The 10,503-nt window shown below is 32.7% G+C and overlaps 1 long non-coding RNA gene across 1 annotated transcript; it reads right to left on the bottom strand.

The window, feature by feature from the left end:
- Window positions 1–5,658: 5,658 nt before the first annotated feature.
- LOC114754252 (uncharacterized) lies at window positions 5,659–8,746 on the bottom strand. Its single transcript, XR_003741138.1, has 2 exons — window positions 8,540–8,746; window positions 5,659–5,984 (listed from the first exon to the last, which is right to left on the bottom strand). It is a non-coding gene; the product is annotated as an uncharacterized LOC114754252 (long non-coding RNA).
- Between the last annotated feature and the right edge of the window lie 1,757 nt (window positions 8,747–10,503).

The raw sequence follows: 10,503 nt of genomic DNA, 5'->3' as shown, positions 1-10,503 counted from the left end.
TTTAAGAACATTGGGAAAGAGGATAGGCATAAACTCAAAAAACTAAATTTGTCACATTTTGTAAATTTCATTCTGTATTAATTAATTTAACGTATCTTCATGAAAATTTGATGTTTTTAGTTAATTTTTAAAGTACCCACAAGGTATTTTTCCATTTATTTATTTTTCTTACACATATCAAACACGACCAAGCTAAATTTTTGCATCTACTTAGTTAATCCATGAAGGGATACGTAGTCTTTTTTAATTATCTAAGATGATCTACACCGTGACTTTTTCCCCATATTCGGCTAGATTCCTACTTGTCACTTATAATTTGCAAAGTTTTGAATAAAATATAACATATGACTTTTTGTCCTCCATATATGATATATTCTAAAACTCAGGACCATAAATTACTTTTTCAATTTAGAAATAAAAGTATCATTTAAGTATAATATAATTGACTGAATTTCCATAAGCAGCATCCAATTAATACACCGTAACGCTAAAGACTTTATATGTAAATAATCTTTTTAGTTGTGTTATTCTAGCTTGGATGAGAAATTATAATTTTCATTTATGCACTAAACATGTGGTATGCTAATCAAAGATATGCATTCATTCTTTATTTTCTTTATTTTTTGTGATTTATCGTATTACTCTTCTGGTCCTAAATATAAGACCAATTTTGTACATTACAAAATAAGTCTTATATTTAGGACCGGAGAAGTATAATTTTTTTTTTTTGAGTAAGGAGAAGTATAATTTTCAATCCTTAGCTTGATTACTCATCATAGTGCGGTGAAACATGTTTGTTGTTACTCTAACGTTATGTGTGCAAATTCAAAAATTACAGCTTCTTCGTCACAAATTTCAATTTAACATTTGCGAATGTCTTATTTCTACATTGTCTCTTTTGCTTTCCCATCGGTTAGAGAGCCATCCTAGCCTAATGTCTATAGGCTAGAAGAATAACAAGGTGTCATATTCACTAACTTTTACTACCTCCAATGCTTAATATAAGAACTAGTTTGATATTCAATTTTATCCTAAATCTAAGATTCTAATATTCTTTGTCTCTCATATTTATCCCTTTTAAAAGAATAACAAATAGTCTTTATAGTAGTTGCACATGTTAAAGATTTCATTTAATTAATACACATGATTAGCAAATATATTCTAGGAAAGATAATATCTATTTATTACAAATAATTAATTTGACAAACTTCCTTAATCTTTTCAAATTAGTCAACTAGCTTTTATATTAAGAATTAAAGATAGTATTTTCTATAGCCTAAAAATGGATATTTTTAAGGAAATATGAATATACAGAACGACAAAGCAATTAGGCGAAAAAAGAGAGAGTAGATAATGGCCCCGATAGTAGCATAGCAGCGAAATTATAGTGTTTTTCCCCCCACTTTTTGGGTTGATGAAAGTCATTGTTAATCCTAAGTTTTAATTATTAATTATATTGTCTCTCTTCCATTACCAAAGATTAAGCATTCATGTTGAGCTAAAGAGACATTCAAAAAGACAATCCAAATCCATCTGTAATTTGAGTCATTTTAGTAAATGCTTTTTAATTTTGTCTCTACAAAATTAACTAAGCTCTAAAGAAAATGTCTCTCTACACAGGTTAAATTCAAGTGGTGTAGATTGGATAGTCTTTGGTAATAAGAAATCACCAATATTATTTTAAATATTACTCATCTTCTGATCCTTAATATAGGACCTAATTTAAAAGTTAATGTTGATCCTATATATAAGACATCTTTGACATGTTTATCAATTTTTTTTCCAAATTAACTCTATTGATATTCCTTAAACAATAATCAATAGAGGTAGGAAGGGAATTAAAAAAATGATTAGGATATTTTAAAAAAAATCATATTAACTAATTTAACTAATATTTTTAATCTACTTAAATTAGTTAAGTAGGTCTTACATTAAGGACTGAAGAAGTATATTCTATTTAGAATTTTGTAATCCCTCACTAAATTTATGCTTCAAACTCTTCCAATTTTATAATCAACCGACGATTGACATTATATGGAGGAAAAGAGAATCTAGCTTTCCATGCTACTTTTGGGGCTGACAGAGCCATTTAACCTAACAAATTCACTTAAATATTAATTCGATATATATGTCAATAAAATATCTACATCAATGATTAAATCTTGCAAAGATTACTACAAAAAATATAAAAACCTGAATTAGATACGAGGGATCTACACGTACACAAATATGCATGCATGCAAATATCGCAATCGAGCACATATCTATATACCACCCTGGACTTTATTTTTTTTAATCATTATTTTATTACTAAATGTATATTTTATATTAAAAAATATTGGATGCACAATTATCTCCACGTCAAATACCCTCCCTAGTTGTACTATATATATGTATGATTTGCATCGATCCTGAACACAAATTGAGTTCAACGATAGTGTCCTCTAAACACTTTCCAGTGTTCCTTTTCGGAGTGGTGTTTCTCACCACTTTTTGCTTTGCAGATTATTATGAGAATCCCACTTATAATAACCTACCCTATAATGAAGAGCCACTTCTTATTTACAACCCACAAATTGAGGGACGATCAATTTACAAGCCTTTAGTTAGGAAACTACTATGGATGGAGCCAATAATACCTTGGGGGCCGCCTTGGCCTATTGATCGCCCCAGAACCAAGCCATTTAAGGGGAAATCAGATAATAAGCAATCTAAGGAGGAACCAAATAATAATAAGCCACCTAAGGAGAAACCAGATCATCAGAAGCAATCTAAGGATAAGGACAAATCACGAACAAGGCATCGGTTCCACCGTTTTGGTCACTAGCTTCCTTCATGAAACAAGAATTATCGTTGGGTATCCTCTTATTTTAAGTATGTTTTGTTATTATAAAAATAAAGGAGACCTATTTTCAATTGTGTCCTCGAGTACACTTTATATATGTATGGGTGTATGGTTGTAGACATGTTACATTCTCCCAACTGTGACATTTATGTTATATAATAAAAGTTGTCTATTTTGGCTTACTTCTCCCTGTATTTGTCAGTAGGTTTTGTTAGCTATAATTTATTTGAAAAAAATGTGGGTTAAGATCCAATTTTGGACAGAAGTTTTTCCAACTGTGGCTTATTCAAAAGTTTTTTTAAGATCAATATTATTTCTGAAGTGTTGAAAAAAGGAGCAAATTAAATTTTCCCTAAACCTTTAAAGCACTAATGTTGACTATTGAAAAAACTAATGTTAGCCATTAACATTTCTAACAGCTAGGGGTGATATTGCTCTTTTTTTAACACTTTCGGGTAATATTGTTCCAAAAGAAGACTTCTATATATCCATAGCTCCTAAGGGAGAAACTTCGAAGAAAAATTGGACCTTAACCCCGAAAATGTTTATGATAAGCATTGTAAGTATTATTTGGGTATGATTTTGAGCACATAATTGTCATTATGAAATTAAAAACTATATATGACCGAATTTGTCTTAAATGATATTAGGTGCATATATAAAATATACTTCTCCGGTCCTTAATATAAGACCTATTTAACTAATTTGATTAGATTAAGAAAGTTAGGTAAGTTAGTTAATTATAATAAATATGACATGTTTTTCCTAAAACACCATAATCATCTTTTTTAATATTCTCTCTCCCTCTTCTACTTGATTATAGTTGAAGGAGTATCTATCGGAGCATCTAGGGCCAAAATCAATTCAACAATTAGGTCCTATATTAAGGACCGAAAGAATATATATTAAGAATAATTGATTCTTTATAAGAAGCTGGCATGTAAATAATAAGATCAACTGAAGATGGATCAAAGAAAAGCCAACAACAAATTAGTTGGGAATTAACCGTCAATATTTTGCACTTGCCATTTTTGAACTAGTTTAGCAATTACAAATGGTCAAATTAATAATGTCAAGAACGTGCAGATTTTTTCAAACATTACCTTAATGCCCAAGATAAACAAAACTATACACAATGCCTTCTTCTTCTTAAAACCTGGATCATTTTGCCTCTTAAGGAACCAAAACCTTTGTTTTGAAACTTAAAGAACCATGTTAGAAAGAGGATAAGTGAGTCATTAGTTAAGTGAGACAGGCTTATATAAAAAGTATAGTGTGATGTGTTTAGAGTGTATGATGTGTTATCCTCATCAATGAGAAAGAGGATAACTTGGGTCTCCTTTCTTAATCTCAATAATTTTGTGCTGTTATTTAATTTCTTAAGTGAGAAATTTGATTAACTCTAAGAGGATTCTTGTATTTTGTTCTTCATTAATAGCATTTCATAGTCTTTATTCTCGTTTCTTTACATGGTATCATGAGCAGGTCATTTTTGGGCCTAATAATACCTATGCCCGATGGTTCTTGTTTCCCCGCCACAGTCCAATTCTTTTCTTGATTTGACGACGCTGTTTTTATTTTCTTGCTGTGAAATTGCCAAACAGAGCACATCTTATCTCCCTACCATTGCAAGTCCAAGTTTCTTGAATCTAGGAGTTGTTTGGAATCAAGTTCTTGTCATTTTTTCTAAAGATCTAAGCCCATCTACCGTCGATGATAGCTCCATTGAAGCTGATGGCAAAATAGCCTACTCATCATTTGTCAGTGTTTATCTCTAACAATCCCTGCTAAGCCATCCTCAACGATCCAGTCTCATGTACACCTGCCACAATCAGAGTCTACGACAGAGCAAATAGTTTATCATCTATGAAGGCTTGATTTGATGCTATGGTCTATAGCTCCGTCGAGACCGCTTCACTCTTTTGATTGCCGCAAGACCACAGTCGAAGTTTGAAGCCAGTGACAAAGCACTATCATTGTCAACAATCTTGTGTTTATCTACCATCTTTACTGCTAAGCCCTAATCTTGTCACAGGAAGGATCACCAAGTTCATGTTTCCAGTAACAAGAAACTCATCTATGCTTCTGAGTCTCTTTTAATGGTCATTTATTAAGTTGTAGAGAACAAACTTTGAAACTTCAATTCCTCGATGTGATCCACCTTTTCTGCAAAAAAAGTTGCATTCTATGCAGAAAATTGCCTTATCAATCTTCACGCTGTGCAATTCTTGTTACAATCATCCCGTTCTAGTTTCTTGCAAGCCCAATCATATCCTTTCTTAACTATGTCGATCTTTGCTTGGTCTTACCTTCATTGTAATAGGGACGACTCTCAATCATGGCTATGGAGACAACGATATGAGAATCTTGGCTATGGCTACAGAGATGACAAGATGAGGTTAATCGCCATCTCAAACAACAAGTTCATGCTCAAAGGAATGTTATATCGTGAAGCTACATGGTTATCACGAAGTTGTATGGTTAATTCATTGGATGATTAGAGTCTTCAACCAAGTGAATTCACTATTTCTCTCAGCACACTTGAATAAAGTAAATGACTTTATGCATATATAGACAAGTATGTGTTGTGCAACACACTCCTCTATGCAGCTAGATATGAGCAGATTTATTAATTATGGCTGAAGGCTTACACCAAAAAAGGTGGAATTTCTATAACTTTTCATTAAACTTTGAATCATGACTTATCATTTTATTTTCTTCAAGATTTATACTATAAAAATAAAACCTAGATTCATTCTTCATGTACCAGAGAGCAACTTCTATTTATCAGAACTATAAAGATGTTACTTCTGAAAACTGTACCTTTCTGTTTCAGCTCTAATAAATCATGCTTTGTAAATTCTAATTCTTTCATACCACAGATATATTATCAATATATACATAAATATACACACACACTAACTCCCCAGCTATGCTAAATTACCCCTAATCAACGTACAGCCCATTAAGTGAAATTTACAAAACGGAAAATATGAACATCACATATCACAAGAGAAAAAGGAGAACATAACATAAAATATATTCAAGATTAATTAATTAACTAAGCACTAAATTCTTCTCTCCTTCAGCCTTAACTATGCTTCCACCAGCTCCTCTTTCCTCTTGGATGAACTGGGCCCTATGGTTAAATAGAAAGGAGGGGTGAGATTCAAAGAATCCCAGTAGCAGCAATCATATTTTATATATTATGCATAGTATAAAACTAAGCATGCAAAACAAGCCATAGAGAACACCACCTTACAAAATAACTAAAATGAACTAAATAACTAACTGAGACATATTCGTTGCACATAACTGAATAACTAAGCAACTACGTTAACTAATTAACTAAACTGTATAACTGAGTAGCCACTGACTTATTATCTGAATTGTATAACTAAATAACTGACTAACTATGCAGCTGCTATCTGATTAACTGCTAAATGTGCATATGCTGGACAGTGAAATGCATGTATATAGCCATGACAATAACTAGTAAGGCAATTTACATGTTCTCATGCTTAACTATAGTATTATGGCACAAACATACATGCCACCAATACAAAACATACAAAATAATGATTAAAGCTACCTTTCCTCCTGCTATCCTGTGCTACTATCTTGGTCTGAGTTTCTTGTTCGTAGACCGGCCACCAATTAAATCCTAGCAGTGCATATATATATATATATATAAATAAGATAAGTCCAAACTGGATTATGGTTAACCCATAACTAACTAAATCTCTCTATGACCCCCACTTAGGCACACTCTGCTCTCAAGGTGGTTGGTCATCTTATACAAAATTCCTATGTTTCATCCTTGTATTCCAAGAGTCTCTAAAGTCTCTCCTTTTCTTATGCTGCTCTTGACTTCTTTATCCACTAGAATTCAATTAAAGAAATAAGATTCAGCATAGTTATTAACTCTTGATGCTTCTTGAATAATTGATTAGCACGGAGGAACACAAAACAAGCAAACTTAAATCATCATTCAAATTCCCTTCAATTATATAGCTATATAGAAACATTGGCCTAACCTATAGGGACATTTAAAAAGAATTTAATCAGTCCCTAATGTTTAATTTATTCTTTATGCGTTTCACACACATGGATACTTACATCAGTATCGACACATACATTTATTTCATATACACATATTCCTTTATGCACAAGCATTTCCACATTCTTCTACCTTAGCTTCTAAGTCCTGAGGCCAAAATATAAAATTTCAGTATTTTCGAAGGTCATTTCCATCCCACAACTCAACGTGAGTAACATACATAAGAAACTAAATACACACATATATACTTGATTTTAGTTAACTACATAAGCCCTCCAGCAATCCCACGGGCTCCAATAGGAAATCTAGCTTCAATTTTTCACTTTAAACATTATAAAACTGTCGCTAGCGTTCTAACCATTCAAAGCATAATTGAGATGGCTAAACAATTGACTAGTCAAAAGAGGCATCAAATAGAAATTTAAAACTGATTTTCCAGTTTCAATTTTGAACTCATAGGCTTTAAAACAAACTAATTCAAACAGCCACCATCGTAATTCAGCATAAATCAACAAGTCTTACTCAATCTCTAACTTCAATAACCATGATTTCAATCAGAAAATCAGATTATAATCATTTACTGCCTATATCTCAACAGCCCCAAAGCAACACTTGCTTATCTTTCACCTTTACTAAGTGTTTTAATCAGCTTTAGCTTTACAAACATTTAGACAGCAGCACCGTCAAATCTGAAAGCATATTTCCAGTTTTCATAACGCATACACACACATATATAGAGTTCTCAATTCCATCGTTCGAGTTTGCTTCACCAAGCTTCAGCTTCATCAATTTGTAAATATCAAGTTCCATAAACAATGACCTTCACAAACACTTGAGAGTGTAAGCTATGCAAAATAAATTGAGATATACACAATGAAATTCGAACGATTCCTCTGGACCTTATAAAAATAAGATTCGAAAATCACTATATAGCATCTTGCAATTACTTACATCTCATCATTCACAGCCATATATGCATTCTAGCCTCAAGGAAATATTCCAAACAGCAGCACCCATATTCAAGTTCAACATATGAATATACATACATATATATTTTAAGTTTCATTGAAAAGTCCTTGAGCATCCTTTTACCAAGCCTATAACAGATTCTAACTTCACAGCCCAGACACCATAGTCAAAAACTTCAACAATACCAACAACTATATATATAAGCCTCGGGTTCTTCTATGCCATCCTTCTTTAAATACAAAATTAATCATCATAAATTTAAGAACCCATTTATATGGTAGTCAAAGAACCCAAAAAAAAAAAAGACAAGGAGTTCTCGGTCTCGAATAACAAGAACATAACGAATGCATCTGTCTTGATTAGCAGCAGGCAACCACATTAATAACTACTCAAGCTTAAATCTTCACCAAATCGGCGATCTCTCCTCATTCCTTACTGTAACCCGACACTCCACAAACAGAGACAGCAACAACATGATTCAAAAGCCACAAAGCAGAACCAATAAATCATATGCAACACCAATTATTAACTTAATCTATCTCTAATTATAGTTTTAGACCCTGAACCATTATTTTCCCTAACAGTGACCTTTGGATTGACTCACTACCCCCAAATCAGCACCCCAATCGGCAAAATAAGAAATAGAGAAAGAACAATGAGATTACCTTGGTCCAAATCACCGATTAAATGCATAGTTTCCTTCTCGTACTCCCTCTTCGAGACCACCTCTCCCGGTCTCTTCTCCTTCTTCGCATCCAAGTAGTGTGGAAGAGGAAGAAATAAACAGAAGGGAAGCACAGGTGTCAGATGGTGGTTTCACCACGTGTATTTTGGGTGCTGACTAATGCTTTTATGCTTTTCGAGCTTACCCAATAAGCCTACTTGCCCAGCACTCCTCAGCTCCCATAGTCAAGGCGCACGTGTTGGGCCCCTTCCTTGCTAATTAGAGAGTCAAATCATAGTTTCAAACATGTTTTTACGGTTTACGAAATAAATATATAAATATGTGGAGAAATTTGTTTTGTTTTACGAAAAAGTGCTTGTAAAACTATGATTTGGAAGTTGTCAAACACCCCCTTAAAATGTGTCCCCCTCCATTTTGAGTTTGGAGTATTGAGTTAACTATTTTCTACTCTTTTTGTTTGATATTTCCTTATGAAGCAACTCTCAAAATTAATCTTTAATATATTAGAATAATTTTCTTCTTCATTTAGCTTCCATAGCCTGTAAAATAATTTTTTTAAAATTTTCGAGCTAAAAATTAACCTCTAGCTTCTTTCTTCTTTTTTTTTTTTGAATTTCTCAGAAAAATAAGCTTTTAATTTAAGAAATTAGCTTTTAAACTATCTTTACCCCTTTTTATTCCAGGAAATAAACTCTCGTAGACGCTTTTATTTCCCAAAGTAATTATCTACAACTTTTCCTTAATTATTCTGAGCATTTATATTATAAATAATTATTACTTTTTGATTTTTTTCTTGAATTTCTTACTCAAAAATAGGCTTTTATTGAATAATTATTTTTTAAGCCCTGACTAATTATTTAAACTACCCAGGCATCTTATAAATTTCTAACTCTAAAATTTGGGATATTACATGCTGGACAACAGAAACATGCCTATAACTGATCCAAAATAGTATAAACATGCCTCTGAAAATTGCGAGTCTGTTGGATCAGTTATGCCCATTTAGTTGTGAGAGCGATTCTAGCATAAAAGTTATACAAACCTTTGCCCATCCTTTATCTGGTTAAAGAGTGCAAGTCATTTAAAAAAAAAAAAAGGTCCATGAACAGTGAAGATCGCTTGAAGAGATGAAGGAGAATGGTTCACTGCCCATGGTATAATCTATGCAACTTCAACTATGAATGAGTTAACAATGGCAAGCTGCTTTCTATCCATCAAATTGAGGAGGCTTTGGGAAAAGATGTTGATTTCAAGGTGCTGCTGCTTTTACAATTCATGTTAAATGCAGAAGATGGATTCAGCTATACTAGCTTTGAGACAGCAAGGTATGATCTGAAAGTCTTGTATCTACTAATGGAGTTTTCAATACATGGAGATATTTAAATGGCCGGCTACAGTCACAAAGATGAGTGTCGTGAAGATTACATGAGTAGATAAATTTGTGTGAAGAGAAACTAAGAAGAAAGTTCATGAAGCCAAGAAGATGATATTGTCACAATTACCATCATTATGTTAAAGGATATGGCTAAAGCTATTTCACACAAGGTGGATTTGTATGTCGGTGAAAGTCAAAGAGGAAGTTGTCTCCATGAAAAAAAAAAAAAAAAAAAAAAGGAAGATGTCTCCATGCACGTTTTATTCACAAAGTTTAAAATCAATACAATTTTAATTCTCTTCGGCTCCCTGCTTTGTGTTGTCAAGATGAACACATGAATTAAGAGGTGTTCAACCTAAGGGGCATGTTAGAGAGAGGATAAGTGAGTCATTAGTTAAGTGAGATAGACCTATATAAAAGGTCTGGTGTGATGTGTTTAGAGTGTAGGATGTGTTATCCTCATCAACGAGAGTGAGGATAACTTGGGTCTCTGATCGGACCTAAACATTGCCTTCTAGGTCATCAAAAATATGATTGTACCAGATAATGTAGTATAGAGCACAACCTAT

The sequence above is a fragment of the Neltuma alba genome, unplaced genomic scaffold, assembly GCF_004799145.2.
Source record: "Neltuma alba isolate B1F8T4 unplaced genomic scaffold, ASM479914v2 tig00010124_pilon, whole genome shotgun sequence".
Lineage (NCBI taxonomy): Eukaryota > Viridiplantae > Streptophyta > Magnoliopsida > Fabales > Fabaceae > Neltuma > Neltuma alba.
This window is presented reverse-complemented; position numbering and strand designations above follow the sequence as displayed.